Source organism: Castor canadensis, chromosome 4 (genome assembly GCF_047511655.1).
Source record: "Castor canadensis chromosome 4, mCasCan1.hap1v2, whole genome shotgun sequence".
NCBI classification, from domain to species: domain Eukaryota; kingdom Metazoa; phylum Chordata; class Mammalia; order Rodentia; family Castoridae; genus Castor; species Castor canadensis.
Genome location: NC_133389.1, coordinates 139,771,499 through 139,787,132, shown reverse-complemented (window position 1 = coordinate 139,787,132; position 15,634 = coordinate 139,771,499). Strand labels below are relative to the sequence as shown.

At 34.6% G+C, this 15,634-nt stretch overlaps 1 protein-coding gene and 1 long non-coding RNA gene across 9 annotated transcripts in view; both read right to left on the bottom strand.

Annotated features, from left to right (window-relative positions):
- Positions 1-15,634, bottom strand: part of Gulp1 (GULP PTB domain containing engulfment adaptor 1) — a 250,732-nt gene that overhangs the window by 174,344 nt on the left and 60,754 nt on the right. The gene's annotated exons all lie outside the window — the stretch shown is intronic.
- LOC141422606 (uncharacterized) overlaps positions 14,203-15,634 on the bottom strand; it is a 42,406-nt gene continuing 40,974 nt past the window's right edge. For both annotated transcript variants that reach the window (XR_012447294.1, XR_012447293.1), the window contains one exon: positions 14,203-15,470. This is a non-coding gene — a long non-coding RNA (uncharacterized lncRNA). The remainder of the gene's footprint in view (positions 15,471-15,634) is intronic.

Genomic DNA, 15,634 nt, shown 5'->3' with positions numbered 1-15,634 from the left:
AGCTTTCTTGAAAGCAATGGATGTATATCCATTAGACTCAATTTCCTCAGACTACAGAGTTATTGCAAAGCATCTACAAATTTATATGCAGACTGAATTATTATCAGTAGACTGAAAATGTCACCTGCAGAGATATATTACAATCATTCAAAGGTATATAAACTAAAGTTATGAAAGGCAATTAGATTACATAATTCTGAAATCTTACCAACACAACTGACTCAAAAAAATTGATTTCTACAATAAAAAACAGATAACGATGTTAATACAAAAATATTGAAAATTGAGGAAAGGAGAAGTTTTTTAGGAAGCTATTTCCACACCTCTTGGTAAAATAAGAGTAGAAAGGGCTTTTAAATCACTTAGGTAGTTCATTCACTTATTTTCATGATCAGTGATTTTATTTTTCCTTTTCTTTGCTTTAATTAGACAGAAGTCATTTTCTGTTAGGTATCTGCTTCCTTTTGTATATTCTATTCTCCTTCACTGGTAAGAAATAAGACATGGTACCATATAGGAGTGGGGAATAAGACATGGTAATTCTCCAAGTGTCAGTTGTTAAATATGTGGTGGGAAATGTTACTGTGTATATTAAAAGGCCCAAAGAATGTTCTACTCTTTTGGATAGAATTATTTATCAGCCTTCTAAATCATAAACCAAAGGAAGAGATGGAGAGAAAGAATCCATGTCCTGTAATGTCTAGAATGTGAAAGGAAAACAAACTTCTAATGACATAAATCCAGGAGGACTATAATTATATCATTTTATAACAAGGCCTGGAGTCACCTGTGAATTTAAATTTAAGACTTCAGAAGAACAAGCGACACACCACTAACAGTTTTATGTGCGAGTCCTATAGGCACTAATAAAGGAATAAACTTTGCATCTGTTCAATGTCAGAAAGAATCATAAGTCTTCCACTATTTCATTCCAAAATATATGCAAGTGAGTAAGACATCATCAGTTTTACCACCTGCACAAATAAAAGCCAGTTCTACATGTATAATTCAAAATTAATTATAGAAATATAAGAGGTATTTTATGTACATACTGAAAAATGGTTCCACAGTCAAATATGTTTGGAAAACACTTGGGTAAGGAATATTAAATCCTTTTTATTTGGTACTTCATGTATTTTTAACACATCCATGTATGCTTTGAAGCCCCAAAGCATACCATTAACATGATTCCTGATTTTATTTCACCAAGAAAGCACTATTTTTTGGAGTATCTCCAGAATTTTGTTCATAATGTTCTCAGTAAAATGATGAGATGGGGTGGCTTCCCCATTCACAATTTTATTTCCAGAAACTGAGTCAATTACTGTAACTCTCCAACTGAAATGCAGAAGTACATGACAGGCAAGTAGTCAGAAGCATGTTGATTCAGGTTCATAAAGATGACATGAAATAATTTTATTTTTTAAAATTGAGCTGGCAATATAGGTCAGCAGTTGCAAAGGGCATTTCACCATTAAGAAAGAACTAGAATTAAATTTGGAAAGGCAGGCAATCATGATAGATGGTAGATTTTGCACAAAGCCCATTTGAATTTAGAAAAAGTTGTACTAAAATAAACAGCATGTAGATATTCCTAAAGGAAATGTGTCTCCTCCCCACTATAACAGGGTAATTATCGCCATTTACATCAAAGGTATAGGAGAGCACCTAGTTGCTTTCTAAACAAGGTCTTTAGAAGCTTCAGAAATAAGTGTCAATTTTCCTCAATACAGCTTTCTTCTCATGCAATTAATCTACAAAAAGAATTAGCTAGATTTGTTTTAGGTGTGAACATCTGACAACTCATAACGAACATCAAATGTGTGGTATTGAGGCTATTCTCCATATTTTTTATTTTTGTAATGACATTAAAGCCATAATGATCTTTTTGATTCTGCACACACTTAATGACCAACAAACTCTAGATGGGCTGGTCTGTGTTTTCTTCGCCTGCTTCTCTACCCCATTCCATCCACGTAAGTATTCTTGCTGTTTCTCAAGACAGGGCCATTCATATTTTAGGGCCTTTAAGTTAAGTCTGTTTCCTAGACCTTCAACTACCTCCATTACCTTCTCATGCCCAAAAATTCTAATTTAAATGGTTTGAGGTCAGAAGTAGCCATCAATATTTCTTGAACATGAATAGGTAAAATAGAAAACACCTACTCCCTACCAAAGATATTTACACAGGAAAACGTTTTAAATATTGCATGTGACACTTAGTATTTAATAACTAATGATGAAGATATCTACAATTGTCATCTGTTCAATATTATACAGAGCAGTGACATTTTTAAAAAGGCAAGGAGCTTTAAATTGCTCATTTGAGAAAATAAGTTTTTAGGTTTATGCCACCATAAAAGAGGAGCTGTAATTCATGATTGTCTTGAATGAGTTCAGTCTTCAAATGTGTGGTAACTAAACCATTTATGATGTATTAAAATCAAGACTGTTATTTACTTTTCAATGCTTAAAATCAGACAATAAAATGAAATTTAAACTTCCATAATAAAATTACTAGAAGGCAGTTTTGTTTCATTGTTCTGCTTTCAAATAAGCCTGTCATGCCTTGCTGTCTTTCCAAAAATAGCAGCCAAATGGTTTCCACTTAATCTCTTTTTCCAGCATCTTGCCAGACAAGAAACATTGTCAGGAATATAGGAATCAAATATCATGCACATCCTGGGCCATCCAAAAAACAAAAGCTTCACCATTGACTTGGTCAACATTAATAATTACACTCATCTTTCTTATAAGAAATTAGAATAAAGGTTTCACAGGTGGAAGCAGATCTTACTGCCAACAGGCTTTCCACTATTGATGAATCCAAGATTTGATGCCAAAAAAGGCGATAAAACCCTTGGAAAGCATCTAGTAGTTTTTCAGCTAGTAGAGAACGTTTTAACTGCTTGAGAATCGATGTCAGAACAAACCATGACATTGTCTATGGTGCTTAATTGGTAGTCTTTATGAGCTATGGTAAATAAATAAAGAATTTTGGGCTTGTGAGTGAAGGTCTTTCTGACTAAAAACTATTAATAGTTTAAAACAAAAGGGAAGCAAATTTTGTCCAGTATATATTCTCTTTAGTCATGAATCTGTTTATAAGATCAGAACCAGAGAATCTAAGAATGAGCTAGATGGAATCATCAAAGTTAACCAGTAAGAGACTAACTGCAGGATGTCAATCAAAGAGAATCTGAGATCAAAAGAGAGCAGAACATATTGCCAATGGGGAAACAAAATTTTCCAACATCAAGGCATTCACATGACGCTACAAAATGTCAACAAGTCTTGATAATCAAGATATATTTAAAACAGCTATAATCACAAAATACTGAACAAACCACAAAGCAAACACTGAAAGGTTCTACGTTTAGCTAGTCTCTAGTATTGTTCCTCCTCTGTTTTTCTACTGATTCTTTCTTCTCTGCCAAAATGACTTGGATATATCTCCTGCATTCCTAAAGTTTATCAGTGCATGAGCAACAACTCAAACTGAGTTCATATTTCTAAGTCCTATAGTATTGTTATAGGAATAAGTAAAGTCTTTTCCTTCTGAAACTATGATAAGGAAAACAGAACAATCAACTACTTTAGGTCAGTCAGTTCTCTTCTCATTATAAAAGCTAAATCTAGTAGTAAATTGACAAAAAAAAATTAGTACAACTCATCTTCCTCATATCTATAATAATTAAGCCACTACTTGCAATCAAAACAATAAAATATGGAAATTTTTCATGAGATGAACTTGATTACGATCTAATTAAAAGCTTTGATTTTGCATGTTGTAGATGCTTGAAGCAAGCTGACAACAAGAAGTGCATTCAGTAACCAGCTAGTTAAGAAAAAGCACTCTAATGCGGACATTAGATCAAGGGCAAACACAACAATGTGATTGGACTTTGAGCACATGATAAAAGCGAGAGCACACAAGGGAGGGGTGAGGATAGGTAAGACACCTAAAAAATTAGCTAGCATTTGTTGCCCTCAATGCAGAGAAACTAAAGCAGATATCTTAAAAGCAACTGAGGCCAACAGGAAAAGGGGACCAGGAACTAGAGAAAAGGTTAGATCAAAAAGAATTAACATAGAAGGTAACACACACGCACAGGAAATCAATGCGAGTCAATTCCCTGTATAGCTATCCTTATCTCAGATAATTTGAAACACATACTTGGAAATTTTACATATTTTTTGTTATCCAAATCCAACTTAAATTACTAAGTTTATCCATCAAGAAATTTATAACTGCCTTATCATAATTATGTTAGCACTTTAAAAATATTAACAAATTTTTGGATCTCTGCCAACACTAAAAATAATCTGGAAGCTCAAAGAATGTAATTGAGTCTATTTCCTCACATACAATAAAGACACTGTATGTGTAACTTATTCTTAATGTGTCAATTTCTTAATTTTTTATTAGAAATAAATGTCCAGTGTCTGTACTTTTAACTTAACTGACAAATCTACATCAGATAGTCTCAAACTAAATTGGTATTTGAAGAAAGTTTACTTTTATTTAATTTTCTTCACAGAAAATACTGAATTAGTCTTAAGTTTCATACAGCACAAAACTTATTCTGACATTGTTGCACATGTCTCCAAAAAATTAGTCAGAAAATATCAGAAAACAGCTACAGTATATATATATATATATATATATATATATATATATATATATATACCTCCCCTCTTTTTATTTGTGGTTGTTTAGTTTTTCTATCTTACAGGATCCTACAGTTATTGTCAAAAATATATATATCATTTCTATTCTGCTTAAAATCACCTCAAAAACATGAACTAATGGTTCTTCTCTCTAAACTTGGTTTTCAATGAAAATTAACTTCTTAGCAACTAGGCAAATTTGGTGTAGATTTATAATTTTCATATTACTCCTAATTTTTTTTTCATTATCTGTTATTGTTCTTCCTTAAGAAGCAACTTTGGCAGGAAATTACTGATCTTTTCCCTAAAAATTCAAATCTAGGTTACAATATAAAATCTTTAATCTTTTTGATCTTGCTTCAGTGACATTTCTTTTCCTGAGTTATATTCATTTTTTAGCTTTTCTCTTTATGACAATTTGTATGATATTATTGCTATAAAGGAGTATTTGTACTAAACCACATCTTAAAATATATATATGTATATATAATTACAATGCTTGTGGGTACTGTTTGTTTATTCTTTTATTTGGTATTCCTTAGCACTAATCTTACTAAAACTTTGTGATCTGCCTCCAAAATGGTCCCCAAAACTCCTAACTCAACATACACATTGTTTGATGTATATTCCTAAACAATGACCTATAATTCATTTCTTCAGCTGATCTTACTGGACAGACTTCATCATCTGTTTAACAATAAGAGGATCTGGATCAATTACACTTATCACACTTATTGTTTACACTTTGTAAATAATATAACTTTACAAAGCAGCCTTTTAATTTTGATAAAATGGGAAATGATTTTCCTATATTCAGAACCACATACTTCATTAAAAAAAAGCATGGTTGAAGGCTGAGAAACTTTCTTATTATTAACAGTCAGTCAGTGAAGCCTGAGTTTATAGTCATGAATTCAAGAGTTGAAACACACAAAAATAAATAGACAATAACTCATCAATGAATGGAAAATGAAATTTCCCAATTGCTATTTGATAAAAAGTTCTAGCAAAAATTTTATTTATAAGTAGTAACAGATTTTTGAAACATTTTGATTATACATAAGTTGTTTTACAAATACCATTTTAAAATTATCCATAAGAATGGTTTTTTTCTTGAAAAATTCTTTTAGCTTCTTTGAAGTAGCTTATTGTTTTCATGTATTTGAATATCACTTTACTGTAAGCAGCATAAATATTCACTTACGATTTACTGTTTTAGGAATATTTTCCAATTAAAATAATAGAAAAACTTGTCTGTACATTAATGAGCATAAAGACAAATATACATATCTGTTATGCTCACGGTTTGTCTGTCATATTAACATACTTACACCTAAAATTTTATTGAAGTTTCTCAGGACAGCAAGGATAAGAAAGAAGACACATTTTAGTGTCCCTGTGCTAGAGGTGGATTTCAACACAAAGTAATGTAGAACTACTGATTCTTTGCATACATTGGTATCACAGTTTTAAGTTTTGCCCAACCCTGTCTTTTTTCTAACCCAGCCAGTCCTCTTCCCAATTTGAGTTAGACTCCTTTGATACTGATTTACAATTGGAGTGAGCAAGTCTGGGCTGGGGAGCCAAGGATGCAATGCCATCTACAGCTATAGAGTGGAAAGAAAATTGGAGAACACAAGTGTGTTTCCCTGGTGGGGGGGTTGGTACCAGTGGGAGAGGGGAGGAGGTAGGCAAAAGGTAGAGGAGAGTGAATATATTGAAAATACTGTGTACACATGTATGTAAACAGAAAAATTATATCTGTTGAAACTACTCCAGGAGAATGGTAGAGAGGGTGAATTCAAGAGTGATATATTTGATATATTGTAAGAACTTTTGTAAATGCCACAATGTACCCAGCACAACAACAAAAAATAAATAAATAAAAATCTGGAAAAAAAGAAAAAAGAAAGGCCAAGGGCCCAGAGGTACTCGCACCTCTAATTGGCAAAGTTCATGTCTCTAACCTCGAATGTCTTGTTTCACTGGGAACTTTCAAGTCCTGCTTACCTCTTCTCATGTCTCTTGCCTCTATTCATTTAATAGTGATTTCCCTCCCCCCACTTCCTTTAGACTATACACCAGTAGTTAGCAGACTAAATAGGATAATTCTTTTCTTTTGAGCAAGAGATTGAGAGAGAACAAAAAAACAAAACAATAATCTAAACCACATATGAGTCCTTCTAGCTATATCTTAGGGTATTTAATAATTATTATATTTTACTCAGCAAAAAACAAAAGAAACCCCCAAAGTTTCTTCTGTATACTGTGAAATTTGTGTTGAATATTTAAACCTCTGCTTAACTCTGACCTTGTTTTCAAAGTCTTAAGGGATAATGGCTTTTGAGCCATATCTACCAACCTATGTGGATGCTATATTCAATAACAGAGCATGTACACATAAACATTTTAATGACAGTCAAAAGGTGCAAAAAAGTTTAGAATAATAAATATTTTAGGTTAAAATAATTTTATATAATAATAATACTGTTAAAAATTATAAACACATTTCTAAATTTATCAATATTCTTGAATCCCCCACTTAATCAGTGTTTTGTATATGAGTATTCACACCAAAACTTAAAATAATTGTTGATATTTTGGAATTCGCTAAATTTAACACACTAACAGGTATTTGCTATAAATAAATGGAAGATATTTAAGATATCTTGAAAAGCAGAGAGAGCTGCCAGCCACCGAAGCCCAGAGGGCTGGGGAAGACGTGGACCAGGTGAGCTTAGCGGTACCACGGTATTCCCACAGACAACCCTGGGCCAGAGCACCATAGCACCCTGGACAGACCAACCTCCACCTGGGGAAAAAGGAGAAACTGAGTAATAAGCAATAAGAACAATAAAGACAAGCTGGAAAGAGGGTGGGGAGCACTGAGCGCCAAAGATTGGGGGAAGGGAATCCTTCCCAGAACTGTAAATAAACAAGCAGGGTGGGCCGGAGAGGCTCCGGCGGGTCACATGCCCAGCAACCAAGAGGAGGAAAGCTTGTGAGAGTGGCAGAGGGAGGAAAATTCCACAGGAGAGAAGGGAAGACCCACTTCCCATGTGAACTATAAACAAACATGGCGACTGGCAGGAGCAGCAGCACCACCCAGTAATCAGGAGCAGGAAAGCCTGTAAAAGTAGCAGTGTAAGGAAAACTCCACAGGAGAGGGGGGAAGACCCACTTCCCATGTGAGCTGTAAACAAACACACAGGCCTGAGAAAGTGGGTGCAGTGTCACCTCTCCCAGTGTGCTTGGAAAGGGGAAAGCTTGTAGCAGTGACATCCTGCACAGAACTCTGAGTAAACAAAGCCTGCGGGGCCAGGTGAGTGCTAAGCTCACCCTTGAGATCTGCATAAATAACGCCTCCAGCAACAGCAGGCTGACAGCAGTGGGCAGGTGAGCCACAGCCACAGATACCATTCTCAGAACTGTCTCCAGACTTTTTTTTTTTTCTCTCTCCCTACCTTTGATGAGAAAACAACCGAACTACAGCTGCATGCTAAAAAACTTACTGAAACTGTATTGCAATTGAACTTGGGACAATTTGCGGGGTTTTTTTGTTTTTTGTTTTAAGGGATTTTTTTGTGTGTGTGCAGTTTTGTTCTACTTTATGCATCCCCTTTGATGAGACAACTACAGAACAACATCTGAGGCACCATCTCCAATTTGAAGACTGAGATGGACACCAAAATTACTAAGACTGAAACTTCATTGCATTTGAACTTGGAGGTTTTTTTTTTTTCTTATTGTTTTTATTTTTTATTTTCTATTTTTCATTTTGTTTTATTTTATTTATATATATATTACTTTCATTTACTTATTTTATATTTTTATTCTTATCTTTATTCTTTTTATTTTTTATTTTTAATCCTCTCTCTGTTTCTCTAAAGCCTGTTCACCTCACTGTCGATTAGTACACTAACACTCCCTGTTAATACCTGTGAAACTTTCTTGTTTTGCTTTTTCCTACCTGTCTGTTTGTTTTTCCCTTTTCTTTAACTTCTTGCTTTCCATCTCTGCTCACCCTTCCATTCTAAATATTACCGTTGTTATTATTACAAGCTAGAAAATACTTAATTGCACACAGTACAGGGACATTAACAACACCAAGGACAATGATGGGGAGACAGAAAAAACAGGGAAACCAGTTTCCCCACAGCAAAAAATTAGTACAGGAACTAGAGGGGAATGAAGAAAACAGATACTCAGATCCAGACTCCAACGAAATGAAGATAAACTATGCCAAAGGACCCAATGAAGCTCACAAGAATAATTTAAAAGAAGACATACTACAGGTAATCAATGAGAATTTTATAGAGATGATACTGGATATGGGCAACCAAAATGTACAGGAGACACTCAAGAAATTCCAAGACAACAAAAATAGAGAATATGAAGAAACAAAAGAAGAAATAAAGGAAACCATAGAAGCACTGTATAAACACAAAAGTGAAACAGAGAACAAGATTAATAAACAGATAAATGAACTCAGGACAAAAATAGACAACATTAAAGAGGAAACCACCCAGGATATGTAAAACCTCAGAAAAAAGAATGAAACAGAACTGCAAAACAAAACAGAAGGCCAATCCAGCAGGATAAAACAAACAGAAGACAGAATCTCAGAACTTGAAGATGAAATGGTAATTAAAGGAAAAACCGAAGAACTATTAATTAAACAACTCAAGACCTGTGAAAAGAAAATGCAAGACTCACCAACTCCATCAAAAGACCAAACTTGAGAATCATGAGCATCAAAGAAGAAGAGGTGCAAGCGAAGGGACTGCGTAATATATTCAACAAAATAATAATGGAAAATTTAACAAATCTAGAGAAAGATATTCCCATACAGATGCAAGAGGCCTCCAGGACACCAAACAGACCAGATCAAAATAGAACTACCCCACGACATATCATCATTAAGACAACAAGTTCAGAAACTAAGGAAAGAATATTGAAGGCTGTAAGAGAGAAAAAACAAGTAACATACAAAGGTAAACCCATCAAAATCACAGCAGACTTCTCAACAGAAACATTAAAAGCAAGAAGAGCATGGGGTGAGATCTTCCAGGCACTGAATGAAAATAACTTCAACCCTAGGATACTCTACCCAGCAAAACTATCATTCAAAATAGATGGAGCAATAAAAGTATTCCATGATAAGCAGAAACTAAAACAATATGTGACCACAAATCCACCACTACAAAAGATTCTTCAAGGGATTCTGCAAACAGAAAGTGAAACCCAACTTAACCATGAAAAGACAGGCAGCACCAAACCAAAGGAAAGGAAAAATCATGAAAGTAGAGAGTAACCTCAACTTAGGTACACACAATCAAACCTTCAAACAACTAAGACAACTAAACGAAAGGACTTACCACATACCTATCAGTACTAACGCTTAATGTTAATGGACTTAATTCACCCATCAAAAGGCAGAGCTTGACAAAATGGATTAAAATGGAAGATCCAACAATTTGTTGCTTACAGGAGACCCATCTCACTGACAGAAATAAGCATTGGCTTAGGATGAAAGGCTGGAAGAAGATTTACCAAGCCAATGGCCCCCGAAAACAGGCAGGAGTAGCAACACTTATCTCTGACAAAGTAGACTTCAAACCTACATTGATCAAACGAGATAAAGAAGAACATTCTATACTAATAAAAGGGGAAATAGACCAAAAGGAAATAATAATCATCAATCTGTATGCACCCAATGTCAACACACCCAATTTCATCAAACATACCCTGAAAGCCCTAAAAGCATTTATTAACGCCAACACAGTAGTCGTGGGAGACTTTAACACCCCATTATCATCAATAGATAGGTCATCCAAACAAAAAATCAATAAAGATATCCAAGATCTAAAATATACAATAGATCAAATGGACCTACTTGATGTCTACAGAACATTTCATCCAACTTCTACACAATATACATTCTTCTCAGCAGGTCATGGAACCTTCTCCAAAATAGATCATATCCTAGGGCACAAAGCAAGCCTCAGCAAATATAAGAAAATAGAAATTATACCATGCATACTATCTGATCACAATGCAGTAAAAGTAGAACTCAACAACAAAAGTAAAGACAAAAAACATGCAAACCACTGGAAACTAAATAACTCACTACTTAATGAACAATGGATCATCGATGAAATAAAAGAGGAAATTAAAAAGTTCCTGGAAGTCAATGAAAATGAAAACACAACCTACCAGAACCTATGGGACACAGCAAAGGCAGTCCTGAGAGGAAAGTTTATAGCCATGAGTGAATATATTAAAAAGACTGAAAGATCCCAAATCAATGACCTAATGATACATCGCAAACTCCTAGGAGAACAAGAACAAGCAAATCCCAAAATAAATAGAAGGAGAGAAATAACAAAAATTTGAGCTGAAATCAACAAAATAGAAACCAAAAAAACCATACAAAGAATTAATGAAACAAAAAGTTGGTTCTTTGAAAAAATAAACAAGATTGATAGACCCCTGGCAAACCTGACTAAAATGAGGAGAGAAAAAACCCAAATTAGTAGAATCAGGAATGCAAAAGAGAAGAAAACAACAAACACCATGGAAGTCCAGGTAATCATTAGAGACTACTTCGAGAACCTATATTCAAATAAATTTGAAAATCTTAACAAAATGGATAGATTTCTAATACATACGATCATCCAAAACTGAACCAAGAGGAAATTAATCACCTGAATAGACCACACAAAATGAAATTGAAGCAGCAATGAAGAGTCTCCCAAAAAAGAAAAGTCCATGACCTGATGGATTCTCTGCTGAATTCTATCAGACCTTTAAAGAAGAACTGATACCAACCCTCCTTAAACTGTTCCATGAAATAGAAATGGAAGGAAAACTGCCAAACACCGTTTATGAAGCCAGTATTACACTAATCCCCAAACCAGGCAAAGACACCTCCAAAAAGGAGAACTATAGGCCAATCTCCTTAATGAACATTGATGCAAAAATCCTCAACAAAATAATGGCAAACTGAATTCAACAACACATCAAAAAGATTATTCACCAAGACCAAGTAGGCTTCATCCCAGGGATGCAGGGGTGGTTCAACATACGAAAATCAATAAACGTAATAAACCACATTAACAGAAGCAAAGACAAAAACCACTTGATCATCTCAATAGATGCAGAAAAAGCCTTTGATAAGATCCAACACCATTTCATGATAAAAGCTCTAAGAAAACTAGGAATAGAAGGAAAGTACCTCAACATCATAAAAGCTATATATGACAAACCTACAGCCAGCATTACACTTAACGGAGAAAAACTGAAACCATTCCCTCTAAAATCAGGAACCAGACAAGGATGCCCACTATCTCCACTCCTATTCAACATAGTACTGGAATTCCTAGCCAGAGCAATTAGGCAAGAAGAAGGAATAAAAAGAATACAAATAGGTAAAGAAACTGTCAAAATATCCCTATTTGCAGACGACATGATCCTATACCTTAAAGACCCAAAAAACTAAAAATCTAATGTGAAATTTATATGGAAACACAAGAGGCCATGAATAGCCAAGGCAATACTCAGTCAAAAGAACAAGGCTGGAGGTATCACGATACCTGTGACTTTAGCAATAATGATAAAAACAGCATGGTACTGGCACAAAAATAGACATGAAGACCAGTGGAACAGAATAGAGGATCCAGATATGAAGCCACACAACTATAACCAACTTGTCTTTGACAAAGGAGCTAAAAATATACGATGGAGAAATAGCAGCCTCTTCAACAAAAACTGCTGGGAAAACTGGTTAGCAGTCTGCAAAAAACTGAAACTAGATCCATGTATATCACCCTATACCAATATTAACTCAAAATGGATCAAGGATCTTAATATCAGGCCACAAACTCTAGAGATGATACAGGAAGTAGTAGGAACTACTCTGGAGTTAGTAGGTATAGGTAAAGAACTTTCTCAATGAAACCCCAGCAGCAAAGCAACTAAGAGATAGCATAGATAAATAGGACCTCATAAAACTAAAAAGATTCTGTTCATCAAAAGAAATGGTCTCTAAATTGAAGAGAACACCCACAGAGTAGGAGAAAATATTTGTCAGCTACACATCAGACAAAGGACTGATAACCAGAATATATAAGGAACTTAAAAAACTAAATTCTCCCAAAACTAATAAACCAATAAACAAATGGGCTAGTGAACTAAACAGAACTTTCTCAAAAGAAGAAATTCAAATGGCCAAAAAACACATGAAAAAATGCTCACCATCTCTAGCAATAAAGGAAATGCAAATTAAAACCACACTAAGATTCCACCTCACCCCTGTTAGAAGAGCCATCATTAGCAACACCACCAACAACAGGTGTTGGCGAGGGTGTGGGGGAAAAAGGAACCCTCTTACACTGTTGGTGGGAATGTAAACTGGTACAACCACTCTGGAAAAAAATTTGGAGGCTACTTAAAAATCTAAACATTGATCTACCATTTGATCCAGCAATACCACTGTTGGGGATATACCCAAAAGACTGTGACACAGGTTACTCCAGAGGCACCAGCACACTCATGTTTATTGCGGCACTATTCACAATAGCCAAGTTATGGAAACAGCCAAGATGCCCCACCACTGATGAATGGATTAAGAAAATGTGGTGTCTATACACAATGGAATTTTATGCAGCCATGAAGAAGAATGAAATGTTATCATTCGCCGGTAAATGGATGGAATTGGAGAACATCATTCTGAGTAAGGTTAGCCTGGCCCAAAAGACCAAAAATCTTATGTTCTCCCTCATATGTGGACATTAGATCAAGGGCAAACACAACAAAGGGATTGGACTTTGAGCACATGATAAAAGCAAGAGCACACAAGGGAGGGGTGAGGATAGGTAAGACACCTAAAAAATTAGCTAGCATTTGTTGCCCTCAATGCAGAGAAACTAAAGCAGATACCTTAAAAGCAACTGAGACCAATAGGAAAAGGGACCGAGAACTACAGAAAAGGTTAGATTAAAAAGAATTAACCTAGAAGGTAACACACACGCACAGGAAATTAATGTGAGTCAACTCCCTGTATAGCTATCCTTATCTCAACCAGCAAAAACACTTGTTCCTTCCTATTATTGCTTATACTCTCTCTACAACAAAATTAGAGACAAGGGCAAAATAATTTCTGGTGGGTATTTAGGGGGTGGGGGGGAGAGGGAGAGGGTGGAGTGAGTGGGTGGTAAGGGAGGGGGTGGGGGCATGGGGGAGAAATGACCCAAGCCTTGTATGCATATATGAATAATAAAACAATTTAAAAAAATACAAAATAAAATAGAATAAAATAAAATTCTTATTTAACTGAAGTCATTTAACACTATTTTCTAAAAAAAATTTAAAAACATTATTACAATGTTTACACAATTGTAACAATAAAAATGGATTCTTTGTTTAAAAAAAATTAAGTTTTTAAATGTTTTAAGATCATGTAATAAGACCATAAATATTAACATGTATTTTAAAGGAATATCTTTAAAACATTCATCACTGAAGCAACTGTTGATCTTAGTGATCCTAGATAATTATTCATCTGACTCCCTGAGAAGGTCTTCATTCTACTTCCTATTCTCTCTGTTAGTGTGATTTGTTGTCCGAGTAGTCAGCAGATTACATAAATGCATTCCAAGAAATCCCTGGCTGTCTACAATCATACATAATATTAGTGTTTTGCATATGTATCTTTGCCCTTATTCTCAGAAGTACCTAGAATCCCAATATGTTAAGAGCCATTGCTTAGCATCTATTACTACTTCAGTGCACAAGCTGCCGTGAATTTATAAATGACCTAAATACGTATCTGCCTTTCTATGTTCTAGTCTCTGTGAATTATTGCTACAGTAAACTAGGGTATGTGCAGATGAACTTTTTCCCAAATACTTGGTTAACTCAAAATTTATCTCACAGGTTTTAGTTTCACTCCTTAGAGTTGCAGGCTTTCATTTATGCCTGAGTTCTAAAGGAATCATTTGTGTCATAGAAGCCCCAAGATTTACGCCTGCTGATATTAGAGTATTTTATAATTTGTATACACACACATACACACACACAGTAAGTGCTTAGCAAAATGGATTCAAACATTTCAAAACAATTTCACTTAGCGTTTGATTTGACATATCTAAATAAACATATTGAAAATAAACTTCCAAAAATAGTTTACTAACTTAAAAGGCCACAGAGAAAAACTCCTTAGAGTAGAGTACTCTAATGTACTCTAAGGAGCACAGTGCCAAGTTACAGTGATGAACCATGTTAATGATTTATAAATACACTGCCCACAGTTCTGAGAGTTTTGCTCACTTTTTTGACAACACAAACCTCAATGGTTAGCAAACTAGCTTGAGAAAACACAACAGTAAACAAAACACAAGGTCTCTTTTGCAAAACCAAGCTTGATTTGACAAGGAATGAAAGGGGAGAGGAAAGAAAAGAAGTTATTTTATGCACATAAATAAAATTATAACATACGATCAATTTTTATATAATTTTTGGCATTTTCTCAGCTTTACAGGGTGGAAAGGATCTTTCACTATTCAATTTTTAAACCAAGTGTATTATTTGTACTCATTTCAAACATCAAGTACTTGCCTGTTTTGTTTTTATTCATCAGTCCTTTACATCAACTTTTTAGGCATCTTTGAAGGTGGGAGGTGGTGGGAAGGGCTATCTGTCAAGATTCCTTTATCACAGCCATAGTTTTCTTGTTTGATAATTTCCTGATACATGTGATGTTCATTCTTTTGTGTCCTTTTACTTTCCACAAATTTATGCTAGAATGAATTATTAGAGTTAGATTTAGAGCTTATAGATTTCTTAAGCTTAAAATAATGTGTTCTTTGTTCACTTTAGTTTTGCTGTGGCAAAATGTACATAGCATAACATTTATCATCTTAATCACTTCATTTACAACTGTATGTCCAATAGTGTTAAATAA